Source organism: Trichechus manatus, unplaced genomic scaffold (genome assembly GCF_000243295.1).
Source record: "Trichechus manatus latirostris isolate Lorelei unplaced genomic scaffold, TriManLat1.0 scaffold00093, whole genome shotgun sequence".
In the NCBI taxonomy this organism is placed as follows: Eukaryota; Metazoa; Chordata; class Mammalia; order Sirenia; family Trichechidae; genus Trichechus; species Trichechus manatus.
The window spans coordinates 8523049-8533795 of NW_004444029.1; the positions used below are offsets into that span (position 1 = coordinate 8523049).

At 47.8% G+C, this 10747-nt stretch overlaps 1 protein-coding gene across 2 annotated transcripts in view; it reads left to right on the plus strand.

Moving 5' to 3' along the window:
• Positions 1-10747, plus strand: part of HIPK2 (homeodomain interacting protein kinase 2) — a 106103-nt gene that overhangs the window by 19370 nt on the left and 75986 nt on the right. The gene's annotated exons all lie outside the window — the stretch shown is intronic.

The following is a 10747-nucleotide window of genomic DNA, read 5'->3' on the forward strand; positions in this document are numbered from 1 at the left end:
CTCAGCTTTCTGATCTGTACACGGGGATAATAATGCCGTCTTACAGACTGGGAGGATGAAAGTGCACACGTGCACCCGCACACACGCACACACACAGCACTGGCCCGTGGAAATGCACACACTCGAACCTCTCTGAAGAGGGAAATGCTTTGAAGACATGTGGCCTGTAGAATGTTGACTCCAGGGACATGCAGATCCCTCTCAGCTGATGGACTCATCCTGCTGCTCCTTCTCCCCTTTCTTTACATTTTTGTCCATTTTTTGTGCTGTCATTTAGAGGAAGTGCAAAGTGTATGGGTTTCGTTTCGTTCTGCTTTTTCATCAACTGTCTTCCTTACTCTAGGGGTCCCTGGGTGGTACAAATGTTAAATGCTCAGCTACTGAAAGGTTAGAAGTTTGAATCCACCCAGAAGCACCTTGGAAGAAAGGCCTGGTGATCTGCTTCCAAAAGACCACAGTCCTTGAAATCCCCAGGAAGCGCAGTTCTGCTCTGACACACATGGGGGCGCCATGAGTCGGCATCGACAGCGCTAGCTTGGTTTTTTGGTTTATCTTGCTTACTCAGAAGAGACTGCATCTCCCCTCCTGCACCCTGGACTGCCTTGTAGATAATTATATTTTCTTTTTTTTTTTTTTTTTTACTGTACTTTAGATGAAGGCTTACAGAACAAATAGTTTCTCATTAAACAGTACATATATTGTTTTGTGACAATGGTTAACACCCCCACGACATGTCAACACTGTCCCTTCTCAACCTTGGGTTCCCTGTTACCAGCTTTCCTGTCCTCTCCTGCCTTCTAGTCCTTGTCCCTGGACTGTTGTGCCCCATTAGTCTCATTTTGTTTTATGGGGCTGTCTAATCTTTGGGTATTTTATTTTCCTAAAAAGAAAGAAATGTGTATATTACCACATATGTATTTACATATTTGCATTTTTCCCCCCAGTGCCGACAGACCCCCCAAAGTTCGGCATTGACGTCGTATCGACGCCTTCCCCCTCCTCCCCTTGCGCTGGCGTTTTTCTGCTGGTCCGCGGTATGCTTCACCCTTCTGGCAAGGGCCAAGTCTTGAACATCCATAGTATGTCTGCTGCTCCCCAAATCCTGATTCGTTGCTACTGTCTTTCCTCCTTCTTTTAGGAACGTGTATTGAACATTTGTTACAAGCAAAGCCCTGTGCTGTGGTGCCTCGGAAGTGCCCCTCCCTCGAGGAGAACGCAGTGAGGAGGAGCAGACAGAAACCACAGTGGCCAGAGTTCAGCAGCGTTAAGTGGGATAAGGTTTCACTAAACTCTGTTTTTATGGCCGTTTTATTCCCCACTCATTCTTGCCCCATAATTTTGGGTAGCTTGTCCAAAACATGTTTTTTTGCAGGGTGTGTTTTGTGCTGTTTGTAAACTTCCCCTTCCCTAAATTTTTTTCTTGAGTATGTGTTCTTTCTGCTCCTGAAAGTTATTGTTGCTGTTTTTAATCTTACGGTGGTAAAATATACCTAACAGAAATGTGCCATTTCAACCATTTTTAAGTGTACAATTACATTACATACATTACATTACATTACATATTACATTCACCATGTTACAGAGCCATCACCACTATCCGTTTCCAAAACTTTTCCATCACTCCAAACAGAAACTCTGTGCCTGTTAAGCAATAACTTCCCCCAGCCCCTGGTAACCACTAATCCACTGTGGTGTTTCTACACTTGTCTATTCTAGGTATTTCATGTAAGTGGGATCATATATTTGTCCTTTTGAGTCTGACTTACTTCACTCAGCATGATGTTTCCATAGCTCATCATGCATGCTATGTGTCAGAACTTCATTTCTCTTTCTGGCTGAATAATACTCCATTGTATGGAGAGACCACATTGTGTTTATCCGTTCCTCTCTTGATGGACGCTTAGATTGTTTCCACTTCCTGGCTTGTGGATGATGCTACAGTGAACATTGGTGTATATGTGTCTGTTTGAGTCCCTGCTTTCAAGTCTTTGGGGTTTATACCTAGGAGTGGAATTCCTGGATCATATGGTTATTCTGGAGCCCTGGTGGCACAGTGGTTAAGAGCTTGGCTGCTAACCAAAAGGTCGGCAGTTCGAATACACCAGCCACTCTTTGGAAACCCTAGGGGGCAGTTCTACTCTGTCCTGTCGGGTTGCTATGAGTCGGAATCAACCGGACTGCAGTGGGTTTGGTTTTTTGTTTTTGGGGGGTTTTTTTGGTATGGTAATTCTATGTTTAACTTTTTGTGAAACCGCCAAACTGCTTTCCACAGTGGCTTCACCATTTTACATTCACCAGCAACACATGAGGGTTCCAATTCCGCATCGTCCCCGAAACTTATTTTCTTTACCAATTTTAACGAACTTTGTCATGTAAATCATCTTTGATTTGTTCTTGACTGTTACTTGAATTACTTTGTGATGTCCTCAGGCTCACGTCTGTTAGTTTCTGCAGCGTGGGCACAGAAGTTTGTTTCTGTTCTGTTTGTGACATGTGGTCCGTTCATTGCTTTGGCATCATCAGCCCCACTTGCTAGTGGCAGCGTCCCTACAAGAGGCACCGTGAGTTCCCTGAGGCCCCCCAGCTAGTCGGTGATGAAAGGTGGCCCAGGACCCCTCTGTGGTGTGCCATTATATTTAGGCCCTCACCTCCATCCTGAAACTGCCCGCTGGGACGGTCACTTTGATGACCAGCTCCCCGCATAGGCAGCCTCCCCGTCTAATGATGGAGCACATCTGGTGGCTCTCAGTGGGGGCAGCATGAATATTAATAAACCATACTTCACTTTTATTACTTTCTCATTAGGTTTTCATGGAGATGGTGTCTGTGAGTGAAGTCCAAGTGTGGAGCTCTAGACAGGCGTTTTGTTTTCTTGACAAAATGGCGGGCCGCGCCCACCAGAGGCAGGGGCATGTTCGGGCGCCGCCAGCCGGGAGGAACGCCGGAGACCCTCAGCAGGCGTGTGAAATGGGGCGAACCTGGGTGTCTTTAAGTTCAGTGTCGCTGAGGCAGATAAATGCTGTCATTTCAGCAGTCTTGCGGGATATTTCTGCGACAGTTCTTTGTTTATTTAATGTCCAGTGTGACCATTAGGAAGGAGTCCTGGTGGCACAGTGGTTAAGTGTTCGGCTGCTAACTGAAAGGTCAAAGGTTCACGTCCACCCAGAGAGGCCTCAGAAGAAAGGCCTGGCGATCCACTTCTGAAAAACCAAAACCAAAACACCAAAGCCGTTGCCGCCTATTCATTTCCGACTCATAGAGACCTTATAGGACAGAGTAGAACTGCCCCCTAGGGTTTCCAAGGAGCGACTGGTGGATTCAAACTACCGACCTTTTGGTTAGCGACCGAGCTCTTAACCACTGCGCCACCAGGCGTCCTCTGAAAAACCAGCCATTGAAAACTCTGTGGGGCGTGCCTGATGTGGGGGAACTGGAGGGGGACAGATGTGACTCAAACGTGTCACACAAGTTGGGACTAGGAAATGAGTTTCTGTGTAATCAAAATTGAATAGTCTCAGCCTGGGGGCACGAGAAACCAGAGAAGCCTAAGTACTAAGTGGCACAGGCCACTCAGACTGAACCATCCTTGGTTGCGCCCTTGCTCTCTCAATTCCAGGGCCCCTGGGTGGTGCACACAGTTCATGTGCTCGGCTGCTGACTGAAAGGTTGGAGGTTCAGGTCCACCCAGAGATGCCTTGGAAGAAAAGCCTGGCAATCTGCTTCTGAAAAATCGAAAAACCAAACCAAACCCACTGCTGTCAGGTCGATTCCGACTCACAGTGACCCTAAAGGACACAGTAGAACTGCCCCATAGGGTTTCTAAGGCTGTGATCTTTGCAGTCTGAAAACCCAGCCACTGAAAACCCTGTGGAGCACAGCTCTCCTCTGACCCACATGGGGTTGCCCTGAGTCTGAATCGACTTGACGGCAGCTCGTGACGGTGTGGTTTTCCAGTTCCAGATTCTTCCTTGGTTCAGAGTCAGTTCCTTCAAGAAGACATGCACTCCTTTTGCACAGACAAGTTGCTTGTATTTTCATTGGGGTCACCACCGGCTCATGTATTTGATCTGCAGCAAACAGTAATTGAGGGCCTACCGCACACTAGATACTGTATTTTAGTACTCGGATAAATGCAAGTGTTTTTAGAAATATTTTCATGAGTTACACGGTGTTGGAGAATAAAGATATCCCAAGTGTATAGCTTTTCCAGATGACTGAAACTTACCTCCTTGAATGCCATCCTTAAAACATTTTTACTATTCTGATTAGAAATCTAACAGGAAGACATCATAGCATCGCCTGCCTCCTGACACGAAGTAGAAGACAGAAAAGCAGAATGACAGCGACATTTAGTAAACACCTGGGTGATGCAAACAGTTAACACTCTCGGCTGTTAACGGAAAGGTTGGAGGTTTGAGTCCACCCAGAGGCACCTCGGAAGAAAGGCCTGGCAATCTACTTCTGAAAAAGCAGCCATCGAAAACCCTGTGGAGCACAGTTCTGTTGTGACACACACGGGGGCGCCATAAGTCAAGAGTCAACTCGACGGCAAACTGTTGTTGTTATTTACGTATCAGGGTGCCTGGTGTTCCTGGTGTTCCGACAAGGCACACAGAATTTCAAAACCAGCCAATCAAAACAGCTCAGAAGGGCTTGCACAGCAGGATAGCTCCCCCTCCTCCCCATGCACCCCCGTCCTGTCTGCCAGCCTCACTGGGGCGGTGACCACTTCCACTCTCAAAACCAGCAAAGGGAGAAACGGATTAACAGTGGAAGACAGAGAAAATGTTACAAGTTTTCAAGTGGTCATGGGGTGTGCATTAAAACACTGACCCAATTAAGACATCCAGACTCCAGCCAAGGGCTGTGTCTAATGGGCCCCGCTGTGCAGTCGTACTGGGGAAGGTGTGTTCTCAGCTCCCCCAAAGTGTAAAGTCTCCCAGAAATAGAGACTGAGACAAGGCTCCATCCTGTACTGAGTCAGCGCTCTGTTGTACAGGGGGTCAGCGTCTGCTTGGAAGAGGGATGGATGTAGCAGGGTGATAGTCTCCGTAGGAGGGCCACAGGCAAAAGCCGGCGGCGTGGGGCACTGTGGAATGTGGGCTCCCGACCGGGGCCTGACATCTGACCAATAGTGACAGCTCCCTATGGGAGCCTGCTGGCAACAACACACCAACCACAGTCGACTTGTCCTCAGAGCTGTGTTCATCCCGGTCCCGGGTTCCCAAAGGGGAGGCAGCCAGCAGAAAGATGAGATAGGCTGGCCCCTTGGTGCCCTGGTTGGGAAAGTCAGGGGGCACATTTAAACACACGCGTACCACACTCTTGAGAAAGAGTCTCTCCTCCAAAGACTTAGCCAGTCTTAACATGAACATAACAAATGACTGGCCATGGTGGAGGCATTTCCTCAAGGCAGTTTTGGATCTATTTCCTGATGATTCTGTCCTGGGGACATTCAGTACTCATGTCTGCCAAGGCCAGGAGTTTTCAAAACATCTCTTGCCACACAAAATCCCTCATAAAACAGTGTCCCCTCTTTGCCCTAAGCACCAAACCCATTCACCAACGTTCCTAGCAGTATTTTCCACGGTAGCCAAAAGGTGGAAACAACCGAAATGTCCCTCAATGTGAACGGATAAACAAAACATAGTACAGACACACAATGGAATACTGCTCAGCCGTAAAGAGACAGGAAGTCTTGATGCTTGTCACAACATGGGTGAACCTTGACAACAACACACTGAGCGAAATCAGTCCATCACAAAAGGACAAATACTGTATGATCTCACTTATGTGAAATAAGCACATATGTAGAAACCAAGAATTATTAATGATTACGAGGGGTGGGAGGGAGGGGGAAGGAGGAGTTTCTGTTTAGGGAGCACTGAGTTTATGTTAATGATGGTGGAATATTTTGAAAAAGGATAATGAGAAGGGTGGCAGAACATGAAAACGTGGTGTCATTGAGTTATGTCTTAGTGATTTGGTGCTGCCGTAACAGAAATACCACAAGTGGATGGCTTTAACAAACAGAAGTTTATTCCCTCACAGTATAGGAGGCTACAAGTCCAAACTCAGAACATCAGCTCCAGGGGAAGGCTTTCTCTCTCTATTGGCCCTGGATGAAGGTCCTTGTCATCAATCTTCCCCGGTCGAGGAACAGAGACCCTGGGTCCAAAGGATGCGCTATTCTCCTGGCTCTTGTTTCTTGGTGGTATGAGGTTCCCATGTCTCTCTACTCCCTTCTCTCTTTAATATCTCAAAAGAGATGGACTTAAAACACAATATAATCTTGTAGACTGAGTCCTGCCTCATTAACATAACTGCCACTAATCCCATCTCATTAACATCATAGAGATAGGATTTACACACACAGGAAAACACATCAGATGACGGAATGGTGGACAACCGCACAATACCAGGAATCATGGACTCACCAAGTTGACACATATTTTTGGGGGCCACATGTCAATCTATAACAGGTTGTAAAGGTAGAAGTTGTTCTGTTGGCATATATGTTTTGGTGTGTATGTTTTCACCACAATAAAACAAAAACAAAAACAAAACCCGAGGAGGCACCTTGGGAGGAAGGAATTTACGTTAGCAACATCAGTTTAATATTAGGCATCTAAGGCAGAGTTTGGAACCCTGGTGGCGCAGTGGTTAAGCACACAGCTGCAAACCGAAAGGTTGGCTGTTCGAATCCAGCAGCTGCCGCTTGGAAACCGTGCGGGACAGTTCCACTCCATCCTGTAGGGTCGCTGTGACTCGGGAAGTTTGCCGACTTCCCGTTCTGGCTTAGTGTTCCCAGGAAGTGCTTTCAGCCCAGGAGACGCTCCTTGAATGGCACCAGGCTAGGTTGGGGATTTAAATTGAGGATTATCTGTGGCAGATCCTTGAACTAGAACCCAGCACAGATGGTGATGGGATGGGGAGACCACTCCCAGGAACCTGGGTCCCCAAACCAAAAAAAAACCTTGCCATTGAGTCAATTCCGACTCATAGTGACCCTATAGGACAGAGCAGAACTGCCCCCATAGGGTTTCCAAGGCTGTCATCTTTACAGAAGCAGACTGCCACTCTTCTGTGGAGCAGCTGGTGGGTTTGAACCACTGGCCTTTTGGTTAGCAGCTGAGTACTTAACCACTGCACCACCAGGGCTCCTACTTGGGTCCCCGGTGATCTGAAAATGCTAAATTTATGCTAAATTCAGTTTCATGTCTCTTTTAAGGGGAGAGGAGGGTGGTCATCCTTAAGAAACTTAAACTAGAAATTAGGAAATTCTGCATCCCACTGACTTCCTGGCCTTCTCTTACCCTGTACTCTCGACCTTGCATAAATCGGCGGAAAGTGTTGCGTACCAGGCGCTCTGGCTTTGGGGTGAAGGAAGACGTATGCCCTGTCGGAGTGACTTATGGTAAAGGCACCGGATGTTAAATGTTCATTTTGAGCTAAATGTTCTGCCCCGAGCCTTTTCCTACTTGATGTTTGCGTTTCTAGGTGTTTTTATGCGGCTCTGCAGCAGCCAGCTAACAAACCGCATTCCTGAGATGAGCCGACAAGGACGCAGAAATGAAGAAATAAACACAAAGCCATGTTAATTTCAAGCTTCAGTAGGAATACAAAGAGAAATATTAACATTTGCTGAATGACAGATAATGAAATGGCAAGGAATTTTTAATGCTCCTAGCAAGGTCTTTCACGCTCTGGAATTTTCTCCCTTCGTGTATGGCACACTTATAACTAGCAGTTCTCCGTGAAAGTAGTTGTTTTGTTTTTTTTTTCATGTGGTGAAATACATATCACAAAACACTTGCCATTTTAGCCATTTTTGTGTGTATAATTTCGTGACATTGATTATGTTCACCGTGTTGTGAAACCATCTCCGCTATCCATTTCTGAATTTTTTTCTCATCCTTACTAGAACTCGCTGTCCCTTCGGCAGTAACCCCAGCACCGCCCAGTCCCTGGTAACCACTAACAGACTTTGGTCTCTATGCATTGCCTTTTCTGGATACTTCATATAAGTGGAATCATGCAATATTTGTCCTTCCTCCGTGAAGGTAGTTGATAGGTTGTTTAATTTAAAGATGGGTCGCTCCACATAAAATGATACTCGTGAGGAGTGTGCCTCCTTAGCTCAAGTAGATACATGAGACTAAACGGGCAGCTTCTGTCCGGAGGCGAGATGAGAAGGCAGAGAGGGTTAGGAGCTGGTTGAACGGACACAGGAAATCTGGGGTGGAAAGGAGGAGTGTGCTGTCACAGTAGAGGAGATCAGTTAGGGTCACATAACGAGGTATGTATAAATTTTTGTATGAGAGACTAACTTGAAATGTAAACTTTCACTTAAACTACAACAGTAAATAAAAAAAAAAAGATGGGTCCCTCCAAATATGTGGTGTTCCTAATACAATTCCATAGCCCCATTTAAACTTCCCTAATCTACTTGAGGAGCCCTCATGGCACAGTGGTTAAGAGCTTGGCTGCTAACCAAAAGGTCAGCAGTTTGAATCCACCAGCCACTCCTTGGAAACCCAGTGAGGCTGTTCTACCCTGTCCTATAGGGTCACTATGAGTCAGCATTGACTCGACAGCAGTGGGTTTGGTTTTTGGTTTAATCAACTCAAAGGGTTCTCTGGGTGGCGCAAACGGTTAAGCACTTGGCTACTAACCAAAAGGTTGGTGGTTTGAACCTGCCCAGAGGTGCCACAGAAGAAAGGCCTGGTGATCTGCTTCTGAAAGGTCATAGCCGTGAAAACCCTGTCGAGCAGTTCTGCTCTGAAACACAGAGTCACCATGAGTCCGAATCAACTCGATGGCAACTGATTTTTTTGTTTGCCTGTCTGTTTCATCTACTTGAACGTGCTGGCGATTGTGAGGACAACGCAGGGACCAGGCAATGTTTTGTTGTAGATTAAGGTCGCCACGAGTCGGAGTCAGCTCCGTGGCAGCTACTCACAACAGTCTACCTGGGAGTCCCTGGGTGGTGCACACGGTTAATGTGCTCGCTGCTAACTGAAAGGTCAGAGGTTCAAATCCACCCAGACGTGCTTCAGAAGAAAGGTCTGGTCATCTACTTCTGAAAAATCAGCCAATGAAAACCCTGTGGAGCCCAGTTCTACCCTGACACACATGGGGGCACCGTGGGTCGGAGCTGACTTGATGGAAACTGGTCACGGCTGCTTTCCTGCTACAGCAGCAGAGGCCATATGCCTGCAAAGCTGGTAATGTTTACAGTCTGTCTCTTGACGGGAAGTTTGCTGAGCTCTGCTCTTGAGGACTAGAACAGGGATGATTCCATCCAAGTTACTCTGTTAGGACCATACTGTAAAGTGACAGTTTGAACTTAGTTCTCTTGTGATCAGAGGTGAGGTGTAGGAAGGTTGATATGGGACTAGATGGCAGAGAAACCAGCTGGGAAGCTGTCACAGCCGTCTCTCAGAGAAAGGGCAGGGTTTTGCATTTTATCTGCTCCTCGGCCCAGCACACATGGTCCCCTGGACATGAAAACATTGCCCTTCTCCCAGCTGATGCCATTAGCTCGGGGTTCACCTCAAAGCTCCCTCCTAGAAACCCCAAGTCAGCCCCCCCTTAAATCCTCCGTGGTCTCCGCACAAACGCCCTTAACTCACGGCAGTTTGCTTTGTTCTTGCCGACATCAGCTCTATAGCTGTTCTCAGATCACTTCTTTCTCCACAGTGAACGTCAGAGTCCTGGAGGCCGGAGCCTGCGTCCGCTCCTCGTTTCTCCCCCTGCTCCTCACCCGCGTGCTCTGCTGAGTCTCCGCTGGTGGAAAGGACACCGAGTCATGGTGACCCCATGTGTTACAGAGTAGAACTGTGCTCCATAGGGTTGTCTTAGCTGTAATGTTTACGGAAGCAGATCACCAGGCCTTTCTTTCGTGGTGCCACTAGGTGGGTTCAAACCACCAGCCTTTTGGTTAGCAGCCGCTGCTGGCACCGCCAGGGACCTCAAGGAGCACTGAGCACCGCTTGACTGGCGCAGCGGGTGTGAGGGGCCAGAGCATTCGAATATGGCGGCACATCTGGACACAGCCCTCACCTGCCCTCAGCCAGCATGGCCCACGTGCCGTTTCCTGCTGCTGCGTGCACACATGCGTGTTTGAGCAGGCCTGTGTCTGCTCCTCCCTGTGCCCTCAGTGGTTAGCATGATATTTTGAACGTAGCTGGTCCCTTCTACGTGTTTGGTAATGACAGTTTCTGAGCAGGATGTGCTGTAGGAGAAAACATACCATATCTTGTTCTAGAGATTAGTCAGCACACATCAGGTTGCTAACAGTAAGAGCAAGCATCTGTCTGTCTGATGCACCAACGTGCGTCGGTTAAAGCGATGAGAGCCCCGTCAGTCGTTTTGTATAATAAAACTAGAACTGTTGTCAGTTGCCGTGGGGTCGATTCCAGCTCACGGCGACCCCATCTGTGCAGAGTAGAACTTCTCCATAGGGATTTCAAGGCCTTTTGGAGGCAGATAGCCAGGCCTGTCTTCCGAGGCATCTCTGGATGGGTTCGAACCACCAACCTTTGGCTAGTAGTCAAGCGCTTAACCATTTGCGCCACCCAGGAAAGGAGACTAAAACTAGACGCAGCGTAAATAGAGTCATGTTGGGAACGTTGGTCCCAGTGTCCACTGTCAGATGGCAGAGGCTAAAGCTTCCCGACCTGCTGGACAGCTCAGGTGGTGGCTGGGGGAAGAGCAGGGGTGGGTGGGGTAGAGAGCAGGCTGG